An 11,078-nucleotide genomic window follows, 5' to 3' on the forward strand; every position below is an offset into this window, starting at 1 on the left:
ATCCTGTTTACATCGGGCTATAAAAAGCAAGCACTCGCATTGTTCGAGGCCCTCTTGTATGCTGTGGAATAGAGGGACCAAGTTCGAACTTGTAGTAAAGGTTCATTGCCACTTGGCTTTGACTCTGGACTCTGGTGGTCTTCTTTGAGGAACAAACGGTCTAGGTATAACAATGAGGCATGCAGGTCAGGTGCTGGTACAGGTGACAGCTCCCTGCAAATATTTAGGTGAATCAACCATACCACAAGCTTTCTCTCCTGCAGGTACTGAAGAATGCAGTGGCCTCCAGAAACATAGAAATGCCAGAAACTTCAGAGATAGAAAGATGTCATCACAGCCCTGGCTTGGGAAAGTTTAGATCTGGTCTCTTTTAGAGGCAAAACTCCTGATTTCATTTCTATTTTTCCCTTTTTTTTTTTTTTTAAAAAAAAACATATCTATGGGATAACTATGGCTTAAATTAGGGTTTTTAAAGGGTTCTGTCTCTTTTGCTAATGGCAATTAGAATGTATTTTCTTCACTCTGACTGCTTTTTATTTAACATGACATGCTATAGAAGAAATGTCGATTGGCCCAACATCTTTCTGTTGCCTGTAGAGCTGTCTATTTCTCAGACGCAGTAAGATTTTGGCTTAGGTATAACAAAACATCTTCTCATGTAAGACCAAACACACGGGCTAGATATTAGAAATGCTCTATATATTTGTCGATGTATCAGAAAACTTCCACAGGTCTTACTTTACTTATTTAAGGTACTGTAATGAAAAAGAAACTTGCACTTTACTGGCACCTCATTCATTTTGCATTTCCTATAGGGGAAGCCATGGACTTGGAGAGTTGCTTGTTAAAATAGGAAAACTGATGATGATGTGACCAAAAGAGTCTCTAGACCGAGATCAGAAAAGCTGGGGCAACACAGTTTGGTTTTGATTGTTTCCAGGGAGAATGTTTCTCTGATGTTTGGGAGTTGTTTACTGTGGTGTTTTCTGATATGACTGCTAAGAAGGCATGAACAATTTTACAATATTTATAAAGATTTGGGTTGTTTCACAGTGCAAAAAGCTTTGCACATAAGAAACTTCAAACAGTATGCCTTCCCACCCTTAGAAACTATCTACGTCTGCAATTGTATTGACAAAGAAAAACTACATAGTTGTGGTAGATTATTGGTACAAATTCAACAAGCAGAGGAACAGCCTGAAAAATCAGGCCACAGACACAAATTTACAATACTGCACAATCCTATGGCCCAAGCAAATATATTTTTAAAAGCTCAACTTTCGTGCGTGTGTGTGTGTGTGTGTGTGTGTGTGCGCGCTTAAGACATGCCCACAGCTACTCAGATTAAAAAAAAAAAAAAAAAAAGGCTCCACATTAAAATGTTATGTCTTTTGTGTTTTGTGTAACCAGAGGGCTTCCAGGAAATAGCGTCTCTGTTTTTCTGAACATGTGCACATTTTCCTCCAGTTTGTTACAAAGGGCATGGTACATTACTGGACATGCTTTAGACTACGAGTCAAGTTTCTGTAAATTATCGTTTTAGCCTCTGGTCACAGGCCAGTTTCTGGGGACATGCTTTCACTTTAACTCTTGTGTGGCTCAAAGCCAAGTTCCTGAGCCAAGCTGAGTCATTACTTCAGCTATTAATTGTTGCAGGCCCAAGGTCCCAGAAAAGATGAGTAGTGTATTCTTCAAGACTAGTTAGTACACTTTATTTCTTCCGAGTCCATCTATTTCTGTTCATATCTATTGTCCTCTATTTATATTCATATCTGCAGCCTGTCCTCAGTTGTTTTTTTTTTTTTCTCTTTTTGTTTGTTTGTTTGTTTTTTAAATTTATTTCTCAAGAGTAAACAAAGCTCTGGGCCAGTGTCAGATGAAATCCAACAGATTTTCCTGCCATGCTTACAAGGCTTAGGAGAAAGGATGCTGAGAGACACAGGACAAAGGATGTGGTAGACACATTGGCAGTCCTCTAACCCTCCACTGTTGAAAGTGTTGCCTCTGTCCTAACTGTTTTATTTAACAGAAGATCTAGTTGTCACATGGGACTGAAAGGATATCTAAACGAAAGTTTCCGGTTAAGAATAGAGCACACTGTTACGTGAAGGCCTTAAAACTGACTCCAGTTTCTGACAGCCGATCAGAGTGTTGCCACCAAAAATTTCAGGCTTTTCTGTTGCATTTTCTTTCTTTTTATCTTTTTTTCTTTTTTTTGCCATTGTGTGGCTACTGGGTCTCCGATTTCTTCTTTGTATGCAATGGTGAGACCTGGAGATATAATCCTACTGCTAACAGTCAGTAATTAGAAATGCAATTCAAATAGTTACTATTTTGTGATTTTTTTCCAAAACGTTAAGAATTAAAAATTGTAGTCTAAAAATTTTTGTTTAATAAGAGTCTTCTTGTCTGCCAATGAGAGATATTTATGGCATTGTATGGAATGGCATACATTCAACTAAAATTTCTCTTTTGGGTGGTTATTTCTCTATAAAAAGCTCAGCACTGCTACATATATCTAAACAGTTGCTTTGTGAGATACATCCTACTTTTCTGCAGAGACACATACTGTGAGGACAGGCAATAGAGCCTTAACCTTCTTTTTCTGACTATTGACTATATACACCCAGGATTCAGCATTTTCATGAACATTTTAGACCTTAAAATGCAACGTAGTGAGATGAGGTTTTTCTCTGTGGGAAGCTTTGTCACTACTTTGCACAAAACCATTGGTTATTTAACTGCTCTCTCTTCTGTGTCTCTCTTAACAGGAGTAAAACTCTCTGCTCTATTTGTAAACAGAAAATTTTCACTTTCAATAATCAGAAAGAAGGTGCCTTTGGGAGACATAGTCTAGCTAACTGCCATCTTATGAAAGCCAGCCATACACGTTCTTCACCTAGCAGCACTGAAATTTAAACTATAAGAGAATTTTAGGTGTCAAAGTCAGCGGTTCTTATTTCCTGGAATTTCAATGTTTTTCTAGGCCATAGCAAGGGAAGCCAGCAATAGTGTTAAAATTCTTACTCTATATAATGTCTTGCTTGAATCCAATGATTATAGAATCTTTTTTTTGGTTTCCAGGTTACTTAGGGAATCTTCTAGGTTCAGTAGGCTTAGGAAATCAGCCAAGATTCACCAGTGGAGAGCAAAAGCCTGTGAAGGTAAACATTACTTGTCCTACTGTCTAGCTCCTCTGGAACTGTGGGTGAAGGTCTGGCTTGCAACCATGGGGGACACCTACATCAGTCACCAGACTCAGGAAAGACAAGAGGAATGCAAAAGGAAGGAACGTCTTCTCTATCTTTTTAATCAGTCAGGGCTACTTCAAAGGGGGAAAAGAGTATGGGATGCTTTCTCTCTCTATTTCTTTAGAAAGATCACAATCTGCAGTGTGCAGCTCTCTGTGTACATTATGAAACACAGAAATTTAATTGACCGTGAGACTCTGAAAAAAGAAAGTGGCCTATTTTCTTTGCTTGTTTATTTATTTATTTATTTATTTATTTATTTATTTATTTATTTATTTATTTATTTACCTGTCAAGGGCATGACAATCTTACCAGCTCCAGGAGAGACAGGCCTAGCTTTCTGAGGGAAATGTTCAATTTAGTACTATTTAACAGTTAAAACTTTTCTTCAGATGGCAAAGAAAAGACTTTAAGTTTTTTTTTTCTATTCTGTTTGTTGTTGTTGTTGTTGTTGTTGTTTTTGTACATGCTTACCTTGATTTAGGAGACAACCCAGATCTTTCTAAGCATTGTAAAACAGACTCTGCCCTCTCAGCAGTCATGCCAAGCAAGTTTTAAAGAGATAATTTGTTAAAATCAGAGACTAACCCCTGAGGAACACTCAAATGTAACTTCTAAATGCCCTACCTGCCACCCTCATTTGGAACCACCAGTCGCCATTCATCAGCTTGCCTTGTTGTGCCACTAAAGAAACCCCCAACTTCACTGTTGCCCCTGCAGGAAATACTCAATATATATGACACTAGAAAAGTGTAAGTTTCCTTCTCATTGCAGGGACTTAGACAAATCACAAAAAAACATAAGCAAGTGTCCTCTGATGACCTCAGTGGATATACAGTGACATTTCAAAAATCTAACGCAGGTGTTTAATCATACCTGGAGAGATAATACATCACTCCTAAACCAACCCTCATTGTTGTCCTAAAGCGGGCAGCTTTACAGAGAGCAGATATACCCATGGATGAACCACATGTCTTTCTTAAAATCTTGAAAATGGGAGGGTGAAAAGGAAAAAAAAAATGTTGAACAGATAACAGAATTCTTCTTCCTAATAGGAAGGAATCCAGTGCCAAAAACGCAATTGGAATCTTAGTGACCCTATAGAGGACTGAGAAAAAATTATCTAATGAGCATACTGGAAGGCTTATAAGGGAACAGGACAAAACTTCTTAATTACTCTAAACTACTCATAATAAATTAAAACCACACAAAAATTATTAAGCCTTTTTTAAAACCTGAGAAACAATGTAGTGAAACACATTCTTCTCTCTCCCTATTGAATTAAGAAACAGTTAATCTTAAGATAAAAGTTTATTACTCAAGCAGACCCTGACATCAAAAGAAAGCTGCAAAAACATGTCATAGGTTCAGGTGATATTGTAGTTTTAACAGCGTACAAAGATATAACAGCCTTTCTTTCATTTGAGATAACACAACGGTCTTTTATTTTACATTTAAGATCAAAGGCTGCAGACATAGGAAAGTGTTTGAAGCAAAAGTTTAAATAAGTGACTAAATAAGCTCTCTGCCAGCAGAGATGGAAGCTTGGAAGCTTGAATAAGTTGTCCACTGGAGGTTAAGGTTATTATGGATATATATATATATATATATATATATATATATATATATATATATATATATATATATATATATCTGCTTAGTTTGCAAGCTGTCTTGGAGAATGTGTGACTTAGCTTTGTCCAGGCCCAGGACCTGTTAGCCAGCCTAGCTCAGGAACTTTGAATGGGAGAGGTCTGATGTGATAATGTGAGAGAATGCTTAGCTTGACCAAGGACCTATCATGAGCTAAAGTAAAAGCTTGGCCTGGGATGCAGGTTACTGAAGTGATGATTCATATGTGTTGAGCAAACAGTCAAAAACAAAAAGAAAGATTCCAGCCAGTATCCACTAGATCCCACTGGTTTTATGCCCACAGAGAAAAACAAAGACACTTTATTTCTGGAAGCTCTCTGAGCATACAGAAAACAGAATTTATATGCCAGGCTTTGTTTCCCTCATCTGAGTGAGCGGGAGGTTTGTACAAGCTTTTATCTGAATGGACTGCAGGTGCTACCATCTGTTTCACTACAGCCATGCTTTCAGGCACAATCTTCTGTGTCAGATCTCTTACTGGTGCCCATGCGTTTTGTTTTTTGTTTTTTGTTTGTTTGTTTGTTTTTTGGTCCGATTATTACATCATGTTGGAATCAGGCCCTTACATGTGGACTGGGGGTCTTCCAGGGACCATTTCTTTGCTGTTTACATAAGGAAAGCTAGCTAAGTTGTCTTTGTCATTCCTCAGAAATGAAAACTCTAACTGCTCTTAGGAGATTGGGCATTGGTCGTTCTGGATACTTTCTGCTGGAGAAGAATGTTGGGTAGAAGACAGTAGGTAGGATTCTACCGAGAGCTGGTTAAGTGTTTGTAGAGAAAGACATGTTAATGAAAGGTTTTATTGGCATTACAGTTTAAAGCATGTTAAACTTCAGGGAAAAAAAATCAATTTGGATTGTTAGAAAAAGCATATCACAACTAGTCAAGGAGAGTAGTTCAAGGCTGCTGACATGACTGGAAAACTGGTGGATATCTATATATACATATACACACACATATCTGCTAAGATTTGGTTACATGACACTTGCATTTACTTAGCTTTCTTCATTTGATCCCTCAAAACAAAAATTCTGTTAGAGGAAACCTATTTTACTTTATTATCTGTAAATATTTGTAGAATGCTGGTCCAGAATTAGAATATTGTTCTAGATTTCTCTATTAGTTACATCTTTCTGTTTTCCCAGAGCTGTAGCAGGACATCACCAGTTGGCTCACAGGGGGGAAAAAAAAGATTAATTTAAATTTTAGGAAAAACTTGAAAAACAACTTATGAGATGAGAAGTTAGTGACAGAGCTGTGATAGGCTGCGAGACATATATCTTTCCTCCAGTCCTGATTTTTGTTAAGAATGAATCATGATAAAACTTAGTTGTTTGCAAAACAGATTTGTCTGACACATAACCAGACTATTTTTGTACAGTGCCGCATGAAATACCTTTACATGTGCTTTCCTCAGGCTTTTATGAAACTATATTCTACAAGGAATCTTAATAGGATATTAGAAAGCTGAGCCCAGCCATAGGTTTATTCCCTTAGATACCTATTATTTGGGTAAACTCCTCTATATTTTGAGGTTACAAATGCATGGGATTCCTGGGCCTGATAGAAAGAGGCACTGTTTTTATTTATTTATTTATTTATTTATTTATTTACTTACTTACTTACTTATTTTACTTCCCACAGGTTAGAAAGCCTGTATTAGCCTGCATAAACAAAGTATAAGGCCAGGTTTATCAGGGGCCTTTTATTGCTTTTAGAAGTCAAATTTAATTCATTAAAGAAGACACACACTCCAGTCAAAGCCTTAGAATTTCAAGCACCTTTTTCTATTGGGTTATTTTGCAAATGAAAATACATTTTTTTTTTTTGGATCCACTGATTCAAACAATTATATTCTTATAAGTTAAGAAAAATCACATGTAGCTTCTGAATTTTAGAGAAACCAGGCACAGACAAGAAAGCATGTTCCAGGTTTTGTTAACAGGAGTATACCAATTGACAGTGTTAAAAGCTGTAGCCTACTCTGTAGGTTGCCTGTTCACTCTGATGGTAGTTTCTTTTGCTGTGCAGAAGCTCTTCAGTTTAATGAGATCCCATATGTCAATTTTGGCTTTTGCTGCCATTGCTTTTGGTGTTTTAGACATGAAGTCTTTGCCCATGCCTGTGTCCTGAATGGTACTAGCTAGGGTTTCCTCTAGGGTTTTTATGGTATTAGGTCTAACATTTAAGTCTCTAATCCATCTTGAATTAATTTTCATTTAAGGAGTAAGGAAAAGATCCAGTTTCAGCTTTCTACTTATGGCTAGCCAATTTTCCCAGCACCATTTATTAAATAGGGAATCCTTTCCCCATTTCTTGTTTCTCTCAGGTTTGTCAAAGATCAGATGGCTGTACATGTGTGGTATTATTTCTGAGGACTCTGTTCTGTTCCATTGGTCTATATCTCTGTTTTGGTACCAGGACCATGCTGTTTTGGTTACTGTAGCCTTGTAGTATAGTTTGAAGTCAGGTAGCATGATGCCTCCAGCTTTGTTCTTTTGACTTAGGATTGTCTTGGAGATGCGGGCTCTTTTTTGGTTCCATATGAACTTTAAAGCAGTTTTTTCCAACTCTGTGAAGAAACTCATTGGTAGCTTGATGGGGATGGCATTGAATCTATAAATAACCTTGGGCAGTATGGCCATTTTCACGATATTGATTCTTCCTATCCATGAGCATGGTATGTTCTTCCATTTGTTCGTGCCCTCTTTTATTTCACTGAGCAGTGGTTTGTAGTTCTCCTTGAAGAGGTCCTTTACATCCCTTGTAAGTTGGATTCCTAGGTATTTTATTCTCTTTGAAGCAATTGTGAATGGAAGTTCATTCATGATTTGGCTCTCTGTTTGTCTGTTACTGGTGTATAAGAATGCTTGTGATTTTTGCACATTAATTTTGTATCCTGAGACTTTGCTGAAGTTGCTTATCAGCTTAAGGAGATTTTGGGCTGAGACAATGGGATTTTCTAAGTATACAATCATGTCATCTGCAAACAGGGACAGTTTGACTTCTTCTTTTCCTAACTGAATACCCTTGATTTCTTTCTCTTGCCTGATTGCCCTAGCCAGAACTTCCATCACTATGTTGAATAGGAGTGGTGAGAGAGGGCATCCCTGTCTTGTGATTTTTGCAATCTACTCATCTGACAAAGGGCTAATATCTAGAACCTACAAAGAACTCAAACAAATTGACAAGAAAAAAACAAACAACGCCATCAAAAAGTGGGCAAAGGATAGGAACAGACAGTTCTCAAAAGAAGACATTCATACAGCCAACAGACACATGAAAAAATGCTCATCATCACTGGCCATCAGAGAAATGCAAATCAAAACCACAATGAGATACCATCTCACACCAGTTAGAATGGCGATCATTCAAAAGTCAGGAAACAACAGGTGCTGGAGAGGCTGTGGAGAAATAGGAACACTTTTACACTGTTGGTGGGATTGTAAACTAGTTCAACCATTATGGAAAACAGTATGGCGATTCCTCAAGGATCTAGAACTAGATGTACCATATGACCCAGCCATCCCATTACTGGGTATATACCCAAAAGATTATAAATCATGCTGCTATAAAGACACATGCACACGTATGTTTATTGCAGCACTATTCACAATAGCAAAGACTTGGAATCAACCCAAATGTCCATCAGTGACAGACTGGATTAAGAAAATGTGGCACATATACACCATGGAATACTATGCAGCTATCAAAAAGGATGAGTTTGTGTCCTTTGTAGGGACATGGATGCAGTTGGAAACCATCATTCTTAGCAAACTATCACAAGAACAGAAAACCAAACACCGCATGTTCTCACTCATAGGTGGGAACTGAACAATGAGATCACTTGGACTCGGGAAGGGGAACATCACACACCGGGGCCTATCATGGGGAGGGGGGAGTGGGGCGGGATTGCAGTGGGAGTTATACCTGATGTAAATGACGAGTTGATGGGTGCTGACGAGTTGATGGGTGCAGCACAGCAACATGGCACAAGTATACATATGTAACAAACCTGCACGTTATGCACATGTACCCTAGAACTTAAAGTATAATAATAATAAAAAATAAATAAAAAAAAAGCTGTAGCCAATTTAGAAGCAAGTATACTTGACTTTAAAAAAGAAAACATGAACTACAAATGTTCCAAAATAAAGGTACAGAGATTGTTTCATTTTGCTGTTAGTTTAGTCTATTTTAACATTTGTTGTGCTTGATATTTATTAATATTTTAGCTATTCCTAAGTTCTGCACAATTTTCTGTTACAAAAAACCTACAGTTGAGAATACCTGGTAAAGTTCTACAGCTAATTGCAAGCCATTATTCTTAAGGAAGATTAAATGTCTGTAAATGACAAAATATCTTGGGTGATAAGAAACTGAATAGGCAAAGACATATGGTTATTTCTGTGGTGTATAAGAGCTTAGCATAATAATTTTAATTAAAATTGATAGCACATATTCAGATAAGAACATTAAAAACCCCATGTGGTTTTGAGGTCTCTGTTAATATTACTCACTAAAATGTATTCTGAGAAAATAAAATGTAACCATCAAATCTCATGTATTTAAATATGTTCTCTAATCCTGTCTAAATTTTCTTATTTTATGCCCCAGCAGTTCTCTGAGGAATCCAAAATACAGGGTTCAGAAACTAAGTACAAATTAGGGAGACGTTATTTTTATACATCTTCAGGCCTTAGGTGGTTTTTGTTTTCATCAGTTAAAAATCATGTGAACTGAAAAGTAAAACAGCCTTTATTTCCTTGTAAACAAAATATTTAGTTCAAGTACCTATTCTTCACTAAGTTAATAACTAGATGTTTTTAAAAATATATACATAACACATATGTAACCACCCAGAGAAACAGAAGTTCCAGTAGTTATAACATTTTATTTTACCCATTTTCCAATTGAATTCTTGACCTCTTGATGAGGCCCTATAAGAACTGAGCTATGAATACTTTCCAGGGCCTAATAAAAAAAAGCCTCACTGAACCTGGGCATGGTGGCTCACACCTGTAATCCCAGCACTTTAGGAGGCCCAGGCTGGGGGATCAGGAATTCAAGAGATCCTGGCCAACATGGTGAAATCCTGTCTCTAATGCAGAATACAGCAATGACGTGGGCATGGTGGTGTGCACTTTTAGTCTCAGATAATTGGGAGGCTGAGGCAGAAGGATTATTTGAATGCATGAGGCAAAGGTTGCAAATATTCAAGTGGGTACCACTGCACTCCAGCCTGGTGACAAAGTGAAACTATGTCTCAAAACACATGAAAGAAAGAAAGAAAAGAAAGAAGGAAGGAAGGAAGGAAGGAAGGAAGGAAGGAAGGAAGGAAGGAAGGAAGGAAGGAAGGAAGGAAGGAAGGAAGGAAGAAAGAAAGAAAGAAAGAAAGAAACGAAAAGAAAAGAAAAAGAAAAGAAAAAGAGAGAAAGAAAGAAAAGAAAAGAAAAAGAGAGAAAGAGAGGAAGAAAAAGGAAGAGAGGAAGAGAGATAAAGAAAGAAAGAAAAAGAAAGAAAGTGAAGGAAAGAAAGAAAAAAGTGCACTGGAAGAGACAGATAAGAGACAGATTTTCAGAAGTATTATTCATTTCTAATTCCAACGGCTACATAACAAATGCAGATTTCTCATAAAAGATGATTTCTTCTGCATTTTCTGTTAGTCCCAAGAAGACCCTGGCCATCAACTTTTATCCAATAACTTTTTATGCATGCACCAAAAGTGTCAAGATAGAGTGGGGAAAGGTAATATAGTCGACTGAGAGAAAAAACTTCTTGGAGAAAATGAGATTTATGAAGTAGAAAAATATAAATGTCTTTTGAATGTATGTCAGGAAAAATGGGCAGAAAAATATAAATGTCTTTTGAACGTATGTCAGGAAAAATGGGCTTAAATGATTCATAAACTTGTAAGATGGTCTCTTGTGATAAAAGCAGATCCAGGTACCATGCTGCAGTCTGAGAGAGCTGAGCTTCAGATGTTGAGGCCCGAAAGTTGTTTTTTGTTTTTTTGTTTTCTCATCTCACCAGTGCACAAACACATAACAGTCTCTACTTATCTAAGGTAATACTGGGGATCTCTTTTCTATGTTTTAGAAGAATAAAGATTGCAGAATGTTTTAGAAGACTAAAGAGTCCTAAGGTTGAAGGAAAAGTTTAATAAGCAAAAGA

The sequence above is a fragment of the Macaca nemestrina genome (genome assembly GCF_043159975.1).
Source record: "Macaca nemestrina isolate mMacNem1 chromosome Y unlocalized genomic scaffold, mMacNem.hap1 SUPER_Y_unloc_1, whole genome shotgun sequence".
NCBI lineage: Eukaryota > Metazoa > Chordata > Mammalia > Primates > Cercopithecidae > Macaca > Macaca nemestrina.